Source organism: Eulemur rufifrons, chromosome 3 (genome assembly GCF_041146395.1).
Source record: "Eulemur rufifrons isolate Redbay chromosome 3, OSU_ERuf_1, whole genome shotgun sequence".
In the NCBI taxonomy this organism is placed as follows: Eukaryota; Metazoa; Chordata; class Mammalia; order Primates; family Lemuridae; genus Eulemur; species Eulemur rufifrons.
The window spans coordinates 83,662,066-83,676,606 of NC_090985.1; positions in this window are offsets into that span (position 1 = coordinate 83,662,066).

Below are 14,541 nucleotides of genomic sequence, written 5' to 3' on the forward strand. Positions count from 1 at the left end.
CCTGTTTTTCCATCCTATTAGTAGACATTTATTCCCTACTTGTTAATTGAATAAAAAATGTAAACAGGGAGAAGATGATGATTTCAGTTCAATTTCACCATTGAGTTTAATTTTCATCCACATTCAATAAAAATTATACTGCATCTAGGCTGGGCACCGTGGCTGACGCCTGCAATCCTAGCACTCTGGGAGGCCGAGGAGGGAGGATCACTTGAGCTCAGGAGTTTGAGACCAGCCTGAGCAAGAGTGAGACTTCTTCTCCACTAAAAATAGAAAAATTAGTCAGGCATGGTGGCAGTGTACTTGTAGTCCCAGCTACTGGGAGGGCTGAGGCAGGATTGCTTGAGCCCAGGAGTTTGACGTTGCAGTGAGCTAATGATGCCACTGCACTTTAGCCTGGGCCACAGAGCAAGACCCTGTCTCAAAAAAACAAAAAAATAATACTGCATCTAAATTCACTATTAAGCATGAAGTCAACAAACTGAAATTTAAAGGAAAAGCAACTGACTGACAAAATCATCAGAGATAGTTTGTGTTCATATCAGATCTATTACTTCAGATCCTTTATTCAAAACTAACTCACTTGAAATCTTCACACCTCTATCTAGAAAATGGCAAGGGCAAGGATTCTCAGAGCTCAATGTGGTGCTCAGAAGTATACAAACTGAGACTGGCTCAAGCGCAAAACACTTGTGCAGATGGAGACAGGGTAGCATCACCACAGCTAAAGGTTAGCTCAGTGGTGCTGCTTTGAAAGGCAGTTCTAAAAAAATTTAAAAAAAAATAACAAAACAAAAAAAAAAAGAAAGGCAGTTCTGATGAAGCTAATGTTTACTAGCCCCAAATAACCTTCAGAGTCCTTCTTGCCTTAGTAGCTGGTAGTTCTAGTAAGAACAAGGACAGATATAATTATATCTACCACCCTGTCCCCTGAGACACACACATATCTATCCCAAATTTTACATCTTTACAGCTACATCTATAAGAATATGTCTACCTCTATGACTTGTAGACGTTTCAGGGAAAGTAGAGTTTCCCATTATAAGTAGCATTCTAACTATCCTATTTAGTGGTAAGAAAAAGGTGGAGTTAGATTTTGCTGTTATTTGTATTTTGTATTATAAGGAGGGACGTGCAGAACTTGGTACTTCAGGCAATTTTTCACTAAAATAGGTTGGCAAAAATAAATATTTATCCATCTAGTAGCATCTTTAAAATAAAGGAAATAAAAAATGATTGACATCATAATTCTACATTTTAGTCTACTTGGATATCTCTCAAAACCCTAATACTTGCCCAAGTACTCTGTCAAAGGATTCTGTCTAGTGAAGTGTATCTAAATCTAAATATTAATTGTATGTTGAAGCAATTGGGAGGTAATTATTTAGTCATAGTCATATAAAACTCCCACAGTGCTTGGGCTAAAAAATATAACAAATTTAAAAAGTATGGATATGCCTTACAGAAAATGATTAAAAACCATGACTTTGCTGCTAGTTGCCCATCCACAGCACCTGCTCTTTGACACTGGTGAAGTCTACACCAAAGCAAGGTGGGTGGTCAAAAGAATCCACAAGGCCATTGGGTTTGACCCCAATTATCTTTTATTGTAAATAGGCCATATGTCAAATTCCAAAATAAATTGGAAACATTTGATCTATCTCCTGTTCCTAGATTAATTTTAAGGGTTCATTTTCTATTCTTTCAGATCCTTTATTTAGTCTGCTTTGCTCTTATGTTTTAAGGAAAAGATACATTTGCCTTTGTAGATTCAAGAAGATTCTATCATTAAAAACACTTTTGGAAGAAGACAATTTAACAGTCAGAACACACGTTGGGGGAAAATGGCAGGAAACAACCATACTCAAAATTTAGGATAATAGCCAATACCATCCAATAAGTTTCTTCATAGGAATTGATGTTTACTAAGGAGAATATAACTAAGAAAACATTCATTATCATGCTCACCAGAGTTGGATGCTTTAACAAATCTCCTCATTTCCCCATTCAAATCATTGCTATATCCATGCAAACCAACACAAATAAATACCTCACACATGAAAAATAATATTCCTATGAGCCTTTAAGGTATATTTGAAACAATGCTTCCTTAAGACAGACTGTTAAACCACTGACAAAAGCCCTGATTTATTCAAAAATGAAAATAATATTAATGTAAACCAATGTGACTTACAACCAAATAGATACTGCATGAATCATTCAGGACGGTATGATTTTCATAAAACAATTTGGCATTAAAACTAAACAGCATAGCAAAATAGAATACACATGCCCCCATCCCCCTCTACCCTCTAATTATCATGGTCCTAAACAATTTAATATGTATTTCTGAATTTTGTACACAGATGATCTGTTGGAGAAAGAGTTCTATAGAAAGCAGTGGTTTTTTCCCTCAAATAATCAGAATGAAATGAGTTTGCTTTTTGTAAGTCTAATTTTGAAGGATTTTTATCTGTTTAGTAAAATACTCCTGGAGTTAGAGAACGTATTAGTACAGAGTGTTGTTTATTCTTTTTTTCTTTTTTCTTTTTGGAAGACTATTTGATGGGTGTTGAATGCCAGATGAATTGCCCCTGAAACCATGGATATAACCACTTCTGTGTTCATTTGTATAGGACCAGGGCTCTGGTTCATAAATCAGTTACTGTTTCCACCCCACAGGTAACACAAACAATAGCTGCAAGCAGTGGAAAGATGAAACAGAGCTGAAGAGGGGAAGAGCAGTAAAGGGCTGAGAGAAGGAAAGAAGATCTTACGGTAATGGAAAGAAAACAGCATCCTGCTCGATTCCCGTTTGACCTTTGTTGCTGCTTAATTTTGAATTTTGTGTAATGATACTGAAGAAGCGATGAGAGGCAACTGGTGAGGTAATGACCTCAAATGCCCCCTGGGTCGCCCTCAGGTCTCTCCTACACATATCCACTGACCTCCCTTCTCACTGTCCCATGCTCCCTTTCCCTCACATGACCCCAAGTCTCCTTTCTTCCAGTGTAATTTCTTCCTCCAATGCCATCCTTTATTCTGTCTATATCTATAAAAGAACATCATTGTATGTTGAGAAAACAGCTAAGAAAGAAAATGTAGAAACATTAAACTGAGCCTTAAAATATATATGTATATACACATATGCATAATCTAATGAACTTTCCACCTTTCCACAATAAAGCATTAATAAGAATGAAGCAAGATCCTGATGGTATCAATGATCATTAATGATGTATTCATTACCAATAAGTGTTAGTGTCATATCTATGATGTATCTATATATAAACCTAATTACAATATTAAATAGCCAGCATGTATCATCAATTTACTTTCCTAAGCAAGTATACATTTTTATTAAGAACTTGTTTATAAAAAGAGTCTCTTTATTATGCTGATCTAAGAGGCTTTGGCCATATGAACATTTCATCATACTTTTTAGACTGATCCTTAAAGAAGAAAAAAATCAAAAATATTACTGTTCATAAGATCAAGGAGAAAAACTGACCACCCTCAGGAGACAGAAAAAGGAAAAAGATCTCTAGATTTCTATTTATTTATTTACCCAAGCTTCAGTATTTAAATACAATCTGAAATATATAATGTATAAAAGGTGGCTCTCTGAAGCTTCAGGGAGAAAGAGGACAAATTCTGATGGCAGTTATTATGGTCTTGGCCTCTATCACCAACCATTGTACTGGCCCAGAGAAGAAACAAAAATGTGGACATTCGGGGTTACCTAAAATGGGTAGCATTATTATGTACATCATGGTCTTTGATGAGCTTCTTCCACACTGTTGGCCCAAAACTAGGCCCAGACCAGGGAACTGTCCCACAGATGGTCACCCCAATTATAAGTTAGAAACGGCTACTCCCCAGGAACCTGTCTGTGATACTTCAGCAATGCCACCAGATAACTATGGGATATTGGACAAGTCACTCTACTGTCTGGGTCATTCTTTATGCAGCCATGAAAGGAAGATTCCTAATATTCCTGTACTCTAAATAAATACTGCTCAATAGAAATTAGGAAAATGAAAAAAATTTTTTACATGAGCTAGTATTTAGAATCAACTCAATATCTGAATATCCAATTTTTAGAATACTGACAGCCTTTGTTTCTGCCATTGTTTCTAATTTTCTTTTATAGTTGTATATTTTCTTGACACCAAGAGAAAAAGAAATAGGTTAATATATGAAGCATGCTATTCCATTATGTATTGTAAATTATTAAAATTTTTAGTATGGGAGAAAATTTAAAACTAAATGTTCTAAACTGATGTTTTGGGAGTTAGTATTTCACTTATCTATATGTTTGCTTTGTACACCTGAGGACATTTAAAAGTTTAATTATACAGAGTGCATTTTTGAAGTGATCAAAACACATACTGGGCACAATCTAATTAATAATTTTAACTTCCTCATAAAAGAAGAGGGGTAGGCCGGGCGCGGTGGCTCACGCCTGTAATCCTAGCACTCTGGGAGGCCGAGGTGGGCGGATCGTTTGAGCTCAGGAGTTCGAGACCAGCCTGAGCAAGAGCGAGACCCCATCTCTACTAAAAATAGAAAGAAATTATATGGACAGCTAAAAATATATATAGAAAAAATTAGCCGGGCATGGTGGTGCATGCCTGTAGTCCCAGCTACTCGGGAGGCTGAGACAGGAGGATCGCTCGAGCTCAGGAGTTTGAGGTTGCTGTGAGCTAGGCTGATGCCACGGCACTCACTCTAGCTTGGGCAACAGAGTGAGACTCTGTCTCAAAAAAAAAAAAAAAAAAAAAAGGAAGAGGGGTAGATTTTTGTACATTATAGTAAAAAGAAAAAGAAACTCAAAATAGGCATAGATGGAATATACCACAAAATTATAAAACCTATATATGACAAACATTTTACTGAATGGGGAAAAGTTGAAAGCATTTCCACTCAGAACTGGAACAAGACAAGGATGCCCACTCTGACCACTTCTATTCAACATAGTGCTGGAAGTCCTAGCCAGAGCAATCAGGCAAGAGAATGAAAGTAAGAGTACCCAAATGGGGAAAGAGGAGGTCAAACTATAGCTCTTTGCCAATGTTATGATCTTATATCTAGAAAACCCCAAAGATTCTACCAAGAGACTCCTGGAATTTATAAATAAATTCAGCAAAGTCTCAGGCTACAAAATCAATGTACACAAATCAGTAGCATTCCTATACGCCAACAAGAGTCAAGCTAAGAATCAAATCAAAACTTTCACAATAGCTACAAAGAAAATACAATACCCAGTAATATATTACCTAAGGAGGTGAAATATCTCTACAAAGAGAACTATGAATCACTGAGGAAGGAAATTGCAGAGGATATAAACAAATGGAAAAACATATCATGCTCATGGATTAGCAGAATCAACATTGTTAAAATGTCCATACCTCCCAAAGTGATTTACAGATTCAATGCAATCCCAATGAAAATACCAACATAATTTTTTGCAGATCTAGAAAAAATAATTATATGCTTCATTTGGAATCAGAAAAGAACCCGAATAGGCAAAGCAACCTTAAGCAAAAGGAACAAATCTGGAGGCATCACTTTACCAGACTTCAATCTATACTACAAGGCTATAGTAACCAAAACAGCATGATACTGGCACAAAAATAGAGACAAAAAACAATGGACTAGAACAGAGAATGCAAATATAAAACCATCCACATATTGTCTTCAGATCTTTGAAAAAGTAGGCAGCAATATACACTGGGAAAAGAATCCCTATCCAATAAGTGGTACTGGGAAAATTGGATAACCACATGTAGAAGATTGAAACAGGATCCATATCTTTCACCACTCAAAAAATTAATTCAAGATGGATAACAGACTTAAAACTAAGACATGAAACCATAAGAATTCTAGAAGAAAATGTTGAAAAACTCATCTAGATATCAACCTAGGCAAAGAATTTATGAAGAAGACCCCAAGGGCAATCACAGCAACAACAAAAATAAACAAATGGGGCTTGATTAAATTAAAAAGCTTCTGTACAGCCAAGAAAAGAATCAACAAAGCAAACAGACAATCTACAGAATGGGAGAAAATATTTGCATGCTATACATCCAATAAAGGGCTAATAACCAGAATCTACAAAGAACTCAAGCAAATCACCAAGAAAAAAAAATCAAACAACTCCATTAGAAAGTGGGCAAAAGACATGAATAGAACCTTTCAAAAGAAGATAAACTAATGGCCAACAAATACGTGAAAAAATGCTCAATATCACTAATCATCATAGAAATGCAAAGCAAAACCCCAATGAGATATCACCTAACCCCAGTGAGAATGGCTTTTATTTTTCCATTTCAGAATATTAGAAGGCTACAAATGTTTTGATTATATGGAGACCATCCTCCTAAGTGAAGTATCGCAAGAATGGAAAAACAAACACCATTTGTACTGACAATTATATTGGAAGTAACTGATCAGCACTCATGTGCACAGACAGAAGTATAACTCAATGGAAATCACACAGGTGGGAGGGAGAAGAGGAGATGGGTGAAATCATACCTACTGAGTACAGTGTACACTCTCTGGGTTATGGGCACACTTATAACTTTGACTCAAGCAATCCATATAACCAAAATATTTGTACCCCTGTAATATTCTTAAATAAAAAAAAGAAAAAGAAAAGAAAATTAAGTGTGACTGGAAAAACATATTGGACAATAAATTCCAGGGTAATCTTTTCCTTCAGCTGCTGGTGTTTTCCCTAGGAGACTGCTATATCTCCTAAGAAAACTGAAGTCATCCATACACTGTGACGCAGCAGTCTTTACCTCTGTTCAAAACATAAGTACACTGATTGAGCGCTTCTGTGCTCTGAGCAGCGTTCCAGGCACCACAGAGGTTACAGAGGTGAACAGGACTCCTTATTAACAATTTTAGTACAAGTTGTTTATTTTGAATGGAGCACTGGATGCAGCAGGTAGCATGGGGAAAGTAGGCTGGAGTTGAATCATGAAAAAAACCTCTTCCATGAAAATAAATTGGAACTATTAGTCAGCAAAGTAGAATTGTCAGAGGAGTGTGTGTGTGATGTGTGTGTGGTTTAGTTGTTGCTGTTTGCTTAGAAGAGGTATGTTTAGAGCTGAGTTTTAGAAGAATGGGGTGGGCATTGGGGTGTAGAATGAAATGAAAGCAGGAGAGACTGGTAGTAGGGAGGACAGTTGAGACATAAGGACGGCACAGGCTAAAACAACAGCAGCAGAAAGGATGAAAACGGGAACTGAAGTAAAAGCAAGTCATGGAAATATATATCATCTGAACTTAGCAATGGTTTGGATGTGAGGGTGATAGAGGAGGCACAGAATATAACGCCTTGGTTTTGAACCCTGGGGGTAGGCAAAGGAAGCTACATTAACTGAGATAGGATCTTCAAAGAGGAAATGGATTTGGGAGGAATTGAGGATTGCCAATTAAATATGTCGAACTGGGGTCTGCTGGAGCACTCTGGTGTTGTGCAGTAGGAATCTGGAAACACATCTGGAGCTCAAGAGAGAGGTTGAAACTAGAAATGTAAATCTGGAAGACTTTGCCTAGTTTAAGTCCTCAAACTGAATAAAGTGAGTCAAAGTTGAGATATTAAAAAAAGAAATATGGGGAGATATTCGGGTTGGGAAATTCAAGATAGCCTGGATTTTCTGTTAATTACAGACATTGAACTCAACCTATTCCATAGTACACTCATTATTCTTTCTTCTTCCTCACCCCTAAATTTACTATTCCTTCTGTCATCACCACCTGATATTGACTTTATTATTCATATACTCAGCCAAGATAGAACTCATAAGTCACTGTTGGCTTTCCTTGGTCTCCAAATCTTATAGAGCCTTCTCCGTGGGAATTTCTTCCAAATGGCACTCATTTTGCCAACACAGTCCCTGAGTTCAGGTCTTCACTACGTCCGACCTGAACTATTGAGACCTATTCCTAATCGAGCTCTCAGCCTCTAGTCCCTCCAGTCTGTATTCTGTTCCCCAAATCATCTCTCAAAGGTATCTTTCTAAGACATGGAACTTACCACATCCCTGCCCTATGTTAAAACCTCTGATGGCCAACTTTGCAGAGAATGACATCAATATCTGAGCATGGCTTACAATCAATGCCCGTGTCTACCCATAGAAATGCTGATGGCCAGTGCTGTGAAGCCTTTCCTATTGTCCCTTCCTTGGAACTCTCTACAGAGCTCTGGCCCTGAGCTTAACACTTTCTGTGCCATGCTGCTATATCCTCAGCAGCTGCGAAGGAGTAGTGAGCCAGGGTAAGGAACCGCAGGCCAGTGCTTGAGAACAATCAACAAAAGAGATGTTGGGGTCTTTGATAAGAAAGGTAGGAAATGATAGAGACTGGAAAACAGTGACCCAATAAGATAAAGACCAAAACCCTTAAAGTGTCTCTAGAGGCCTAGATGAGCCGACCCCTGCCCAGCTCTCCAGATTCACCTCAACCATTCCCCTTGCTCCTTACATTCAGGTCTTACTGGAGTCCTTGCAGAACCTCGAAGGTTCCTTTTCATGCTGGGCCCTCTGGCTGAATCACTCTAGCTTGCCTCTGACTTGCTAACCGGTTTCCACCTATTCTCATTGCAGTCTCACTCCTGCAGGCACCAGGGCCTGAGCCCCCAGGCTAGGTCAGGTGCCCGGCACATGTTCTTCTAAAGCTCTGAAACTTTCCTTCACAGCCCTTAGTGTTTGCAGGTAGATACTTACACGCTTCAGCAACATGCACGTGCCACTCTAGTAGATCTTGATAGTTAATAAAGTATAAACATATGTAATTTATTTGTGTATGTTATTAAAATATGATTAACAATCTCATTTTGAGATGCAATCCTTCAAATGTCCAAAGATTGAGAGAGCAACACATTATCTATGATAAAATACAGTTTTCAGAGTTAAAAGCAGATTCTCAAATGTATGTCCCTGTTACGGGCTCAAAAATCCATGTCATTCTTATAAACAGTTAAAACTTATTACTGTCAACATTTATAAATTAAACATGATTTTTATGATCATGGAACAATTGTATGTTCATGCTGAGATGATCATGTGAAAATCATGCCCAGCTGAATCCCAGAGAAACACAGATGTAAATGAGGGAACAACCTAGAATGCCAACTCCACTATAGCAGGGAGTATAATTTCCATCTTTTCTCTAGCCCCATCATAGTAGACCTGCAACAAATATTTGTTAAATGACTGAATGTGCTGAAGTCCTTGAGAAATGGCACTTCTTGGTCTTTGGTAGATGAAGAGGATGGAAAAAAGTGTAGAATAATTGCACAGGGTGGACTTCCCAGGATGATTATGAGTGATGAGGTAGAACAATAGTTTGGAAATGGGAGTAGGAGAAAGAGGGTTTCAATACTAGGTAGCAGCAGTGGTAAGTCAGTTAAGAACAAGACAAGAAAAACTATAATTGTGTCTAAATGAGAAACTGGGTTGAATTTGGAATGTGGGGTTAAGATTCCGTGTTTTGTTTTTTTTTTAACCCAGATGTAGACAGAGGCTTCAGGTTTTTTAGCAGTAAAATGAGTATACTGTACACATGGCCATAACATTGGGGGATGCTGTACAATCATCAAGATGTGGTTTATGCAGCACTTAGCTCCTTTTCTCCCCAGAGAATAGCTAATGAAAAGAAAGAGTGCCAAAATTACTTGGCAGACCTATCATCACCAAAATCTTGCTTCAGATTTAGATTGTTGAGCATGGCTTGTTTTTTGAAAAGTGTCATTGAGTTGGTGTCTAGCAGGAGCTAAAATAACTTAGCTTTCAAACCAACAAAAGTAATAAGAGACAAAGATGGTTACTATATACTGGTTAAAGGCACAATTCAACAAGAAGACATGACTATACTCAATATATATGCATCCAACTTAGGTGCACCCAGATTCATAAAACAAACCCTACTTGATCTGAACCAAATGATAGATAACAATACTGTAATAGCTGGAGACTTTAACACTCCACTGACAGTACAGGACAGATACTCTAAACAGAAAATAAACAAAGACATAATGGACTTAAATAGAACGCTAGAACAAATGGGCCTGACTGACATCTACAGGACATTCTACCCAAAGTCCACAGAATATACATTCTTCTCATCAGCTCACGGGACATTCTCTAAGATTGACCATATCCTAGGACATAAAGCATGTCTTAAAAAATTTAAAAACATAGAAATTATACCATGCATCTTCTCAGATCACAGCGGAATAAAAGTAATAATGAACCCAAACAGAAACCCTCATTCCTACTCAAAGTCATGGAAACATCTATTAGGTCTTAGGAGATGCCTGAGTGAAAGGTGCTATATACTAAAATTATTGCATTTCACCATATGCTCCCAGTCATTCAAAGAGGTGAGAAACAGCTGGTTCATCTTTGGAAGGCAAAACCATAAGTCCCTTGAACCAACAGCTTTTAGGAATTATATTCACTACTTGTAGAATTTATTTCTGACTTTTGTTCATAGTATCCATCTATTCTAATTTATTTACCCACATATACCTATTTTATTCTCTAATTGCATTTAAAATCTTTTGGGGAAAAACTGTTATAAAACACGTCCTTGTTACATCAGGGAGTCATATACACACAGGTTGGTGGCATACTAATTTATCAATATCTAGAATTATTATGAAGAGGCTATTTGAAAGTACCAGAACAGTACCAAAGTTTCATTCATTTATGAAATGATTGATTGCATAGACTCTGCAGAAATGGATTCATATTTCTGAATACATGTTACTTTATATCCCTCAAAGAGAAAAATACATTTGCACTCAATATGCATTTACAGGATAATATGACACAGGTGTGGTGATGTTAGAAAAGAGAGGGCCAGTTGTAAAGAAGAAAAATAAAAGCTTTCCTAGGGAAGAAACTCAAATTTCAGAAAGGAGCTCTGGATTTGGAAATAGGAAAATAGCCAAACATGAAAGATGTTTTTTATATTACAGGGAAGCTCAGTTAACCAAAAATCTCACAAGCAAAGGTCTTAGGAGGGCACGTTATAAGACAAAATCAAGTTTCTGACAACTGAGCTGTTGATTTAAGCAACTGAGGCCCTTAAGACAGGTCGAACGGGAGGCTGCTACTCAGCATGGAGGTAACATGAAAAAGACATGCACATGAGGCAACATAAAGTATCCTAGCACTTACCCCCTACAGCGTTTCATGTTGCTACTGTATTAAATGACATACTGCTATTGTGGAAGAAGCATTTAGCACTGATATAAAAATTTAAACGTGTCAGTCTTTATTGTGAGCACAACTCTTTTATAGATCATCATATTTATGCACATTCTTATTACCAACACTACTTCACATTAATTTTTAAAACCAAATTTATAGGTTCTTAAGATCTATTCATTTCTAATACGTTTAGGAATCTGAAAGATGGAAAAAATAAATCATGCTAAACGTTAAATCAAAAAATTTGACCAGAATGGCTTTTCTGCTGACACAGCTTAGAAACTACTACATATCGAAGTACTTGTTACTGTAAAATCTCGTGGTTGGAAATACCAGGAAGAATTTTTCAAAATAGAAATAACTGCATACTTTTGAATAGATCTCATAATGATAGTTAATGTGAAGGACAATTGAGAATCCCCTTATTTTAAATAGATCTTGGCAGCCAAGTGAAAACACCAAATAATGATAACGATGAAAATAACAACAATAATGATAACAATAATTCATCTGCCAATACTGATGTGCCAAGCACTGTGGCTTTAAATAGATCATCTAATTTAATGAGGTGATTTTATTTATATGATTGTCTACTTAACCATTGTAATAAACTTACCAGGTAGATACCCTAGGGTATATGTTCTGTTATGAGAGTTTGCTTAGTCGTTCAGCAGTGAGAAACACGGATACTGGAGTCAGGTTGGGCTGGTATTTGTTATGCCCCCAACTAGTTGCATGACTTTAGGCAAGGTACTTAACCTCTCTTTATTTTTTATTATTTCTTATGGATAAAATAAGAATAATGACAATTAATTGGTATAATATATGTAAAATATTTAAAAGAGTACTGGCACAAATGTTATGATTATCCCTATTTTGGGAAAAAAATAAAAGATGAGCTAACTGAGAGAAACTTGGCAAAGGCCACACAGCTAACAAGTGGCAGATCTAGGATTTAAATTCCAGCAGCGTGACTCCAGAGCCCCAGCTTTTAGTCATATGCCATCACGGACATGAAATCTTGAGTAACCTTTTACAAAATAAGAATTTGCCATTTAAAAAGTTGAATTTTATCTATGGCACATGTGTTGTAATTATTCTTAAATTCCTATCCATATGTGAATATGGATATATAAGTATGATCCATATTTAGGACAATCATTTATTTAATTCAGTTAGTCATAGAACTTAGAATTTTAACCCATTCTTAGTTCATACCACTTACCTCCACCATCCTCTATTTAATTCCTTTAGTTTAAAAAAGGCTTTGCTTTTTACTAACACAAAGTACATCTAGGTGGATGTTGCATGGTGGGGAAAGGTGAAAGGAGAGACCAGAGATGAGGCAGAGGCAAGATCATAAGGCACTTTGGGGGCCAAGATGACCCAAAGGACAAAAGGAGCCATTAAAGGGATTAAAGTAGGAGGAGACATAGATTCGTGCTTTAGAAAGATCAGCACACCACTGAAAGGTGGGAACAAACTGGTGGCCAAAGGAGCCTTTTTCATTGAATAAAGGGTATTTCTGAAAAGTTGTCCTGTTCAAGAAACACAATCACAGGAAAGAGAGTGAGACTTTCTGCAATTGTTTTAGAAGAGGTCATGTGAGGATACGATAGAACCACTGTCTTCCATGCACCTCTTGAGCCGAATCTGAGTCCTCTTCCCACGGCCCCTTTGCTGATCACGGTGCACACAATCTCTGGCTCATTGCACATTTCTCTTGGAAGTATCTGAGATGTCTGAAATATATTCCTCATACCCCACCCCCTTTTAGTGGAACAAGACCTCTGCTCCACCCCTATCTACTACACTGTGGAGTGGGACTCTCTGGGGGCCTGGCCAGGCACAGGGCTCCAAAAGAGAGGACGTTGAAAGCCATTAGAGGATTTCACATACACATGCAAATTTCGGGGGGGGGAAAGTGGAAGATCTGGCAACATTGGGCTCTTGTTGAGGCAATAATTGATAGTTGCCTAGTAACTAGTGAGGATGCTGATGTTGGAGGCATAGATTTAGAATATCTATTTTCTTCAGCAGAGGGTTGACGTGAGCAGCAGAGTGGCTGGTCATTCTGCACTGTGACTTGAGCTGCTTTGCTCCTTTTGTGTGGGACGCCCTCCCTTGTCTCCCACCAAAGTCTCTCTGGAGATGGACTGCGCATCTTCCTAACACCGCTTCCCTGGGAAGGACCATTGGTTGGCTCTGTATGTTCTGCCACCGACACACTCGCCTCCCGTTACAGCAACTGGCCTACCGCTCAGAGCTGCGTGAGGACGGCTCTCCCACAGACTGAGCTCCCGGATCACAAGCATTTTCCATTCATTTCTCTACCTCTACACCTTGCACAGGGTCTGGTGTGTAGCAGGTGCAAATAACACCACCACCACAACAATAATAAAAATGATATAAAAAGAGAAGTGCATTGGCTTAAAGTTAGAACTTGTTTCAGATTTCAGCTCTCTTTCACTATTACAGTCAAATTACTTGATATCTCATAGCCTTGCTTTCTTTTCCTATAAAATGGGCATGCAGGCTTACTATGAGAATAAAATCACACAATGATTCTAACACAATACTTAGCTCAATGAGGTCAATAGACATGAGTTACCACTCCCTTTGCATGCTTGTGCAATAAATATTTACAGAAAAAGATAATGATGTATTGTTTTTATTACCAATGGATGTTCATGAAGGTTTTGGCCTAGGACCATTTTTCTGAGGAGTGTGGATATTTGGGAAAGAGCATTCCAAGGAGAGGCAAGCACAAGTTCAAAGGCTCCAAGGCTGGATTTCCCCTGGCATATTTGATGAGCAAGTGTGAGGAAGAGAAAGAGTGGTGTAGCATGAGAAGACGAAAAGAAAAATAAGGGTGCAAAGAGGCAGGTCACAGGGGCCTATGGGTAAGGCTGTTCCCTCTTTATCTTTGTAAACCTATGGGTGAGCCAGAAAAATCACTGACAATTTTTAAGCAGAAGAGTAATAAGATCTGACAAGGTTTAACAGGATCACTCCAGATGCTGTGTGCAGACCAGACTAAATCAGGCTAAGGGAGCAAGCAGGAAGGCCAGTGAGGAGGCCCTTGCAAGCATCCAAATGAGAGGGAAGGCCATTTGGACGTGGGTGGTAGCAGTGGAGGCTGGGAGAAGTGGTCAGAGTCTGGATCATTTAGAAAGCAGAGCCAACAGAATTTGCTGATGGATTAGATATAGGGTGTAGGGGAAATAAAGAGTCAAGAATGACTACAAGGTTTGTAACTTGAGCAACTGCGAGAATGGAGTTGCCATTTCCTGAGAGTTTAGGCATGGGG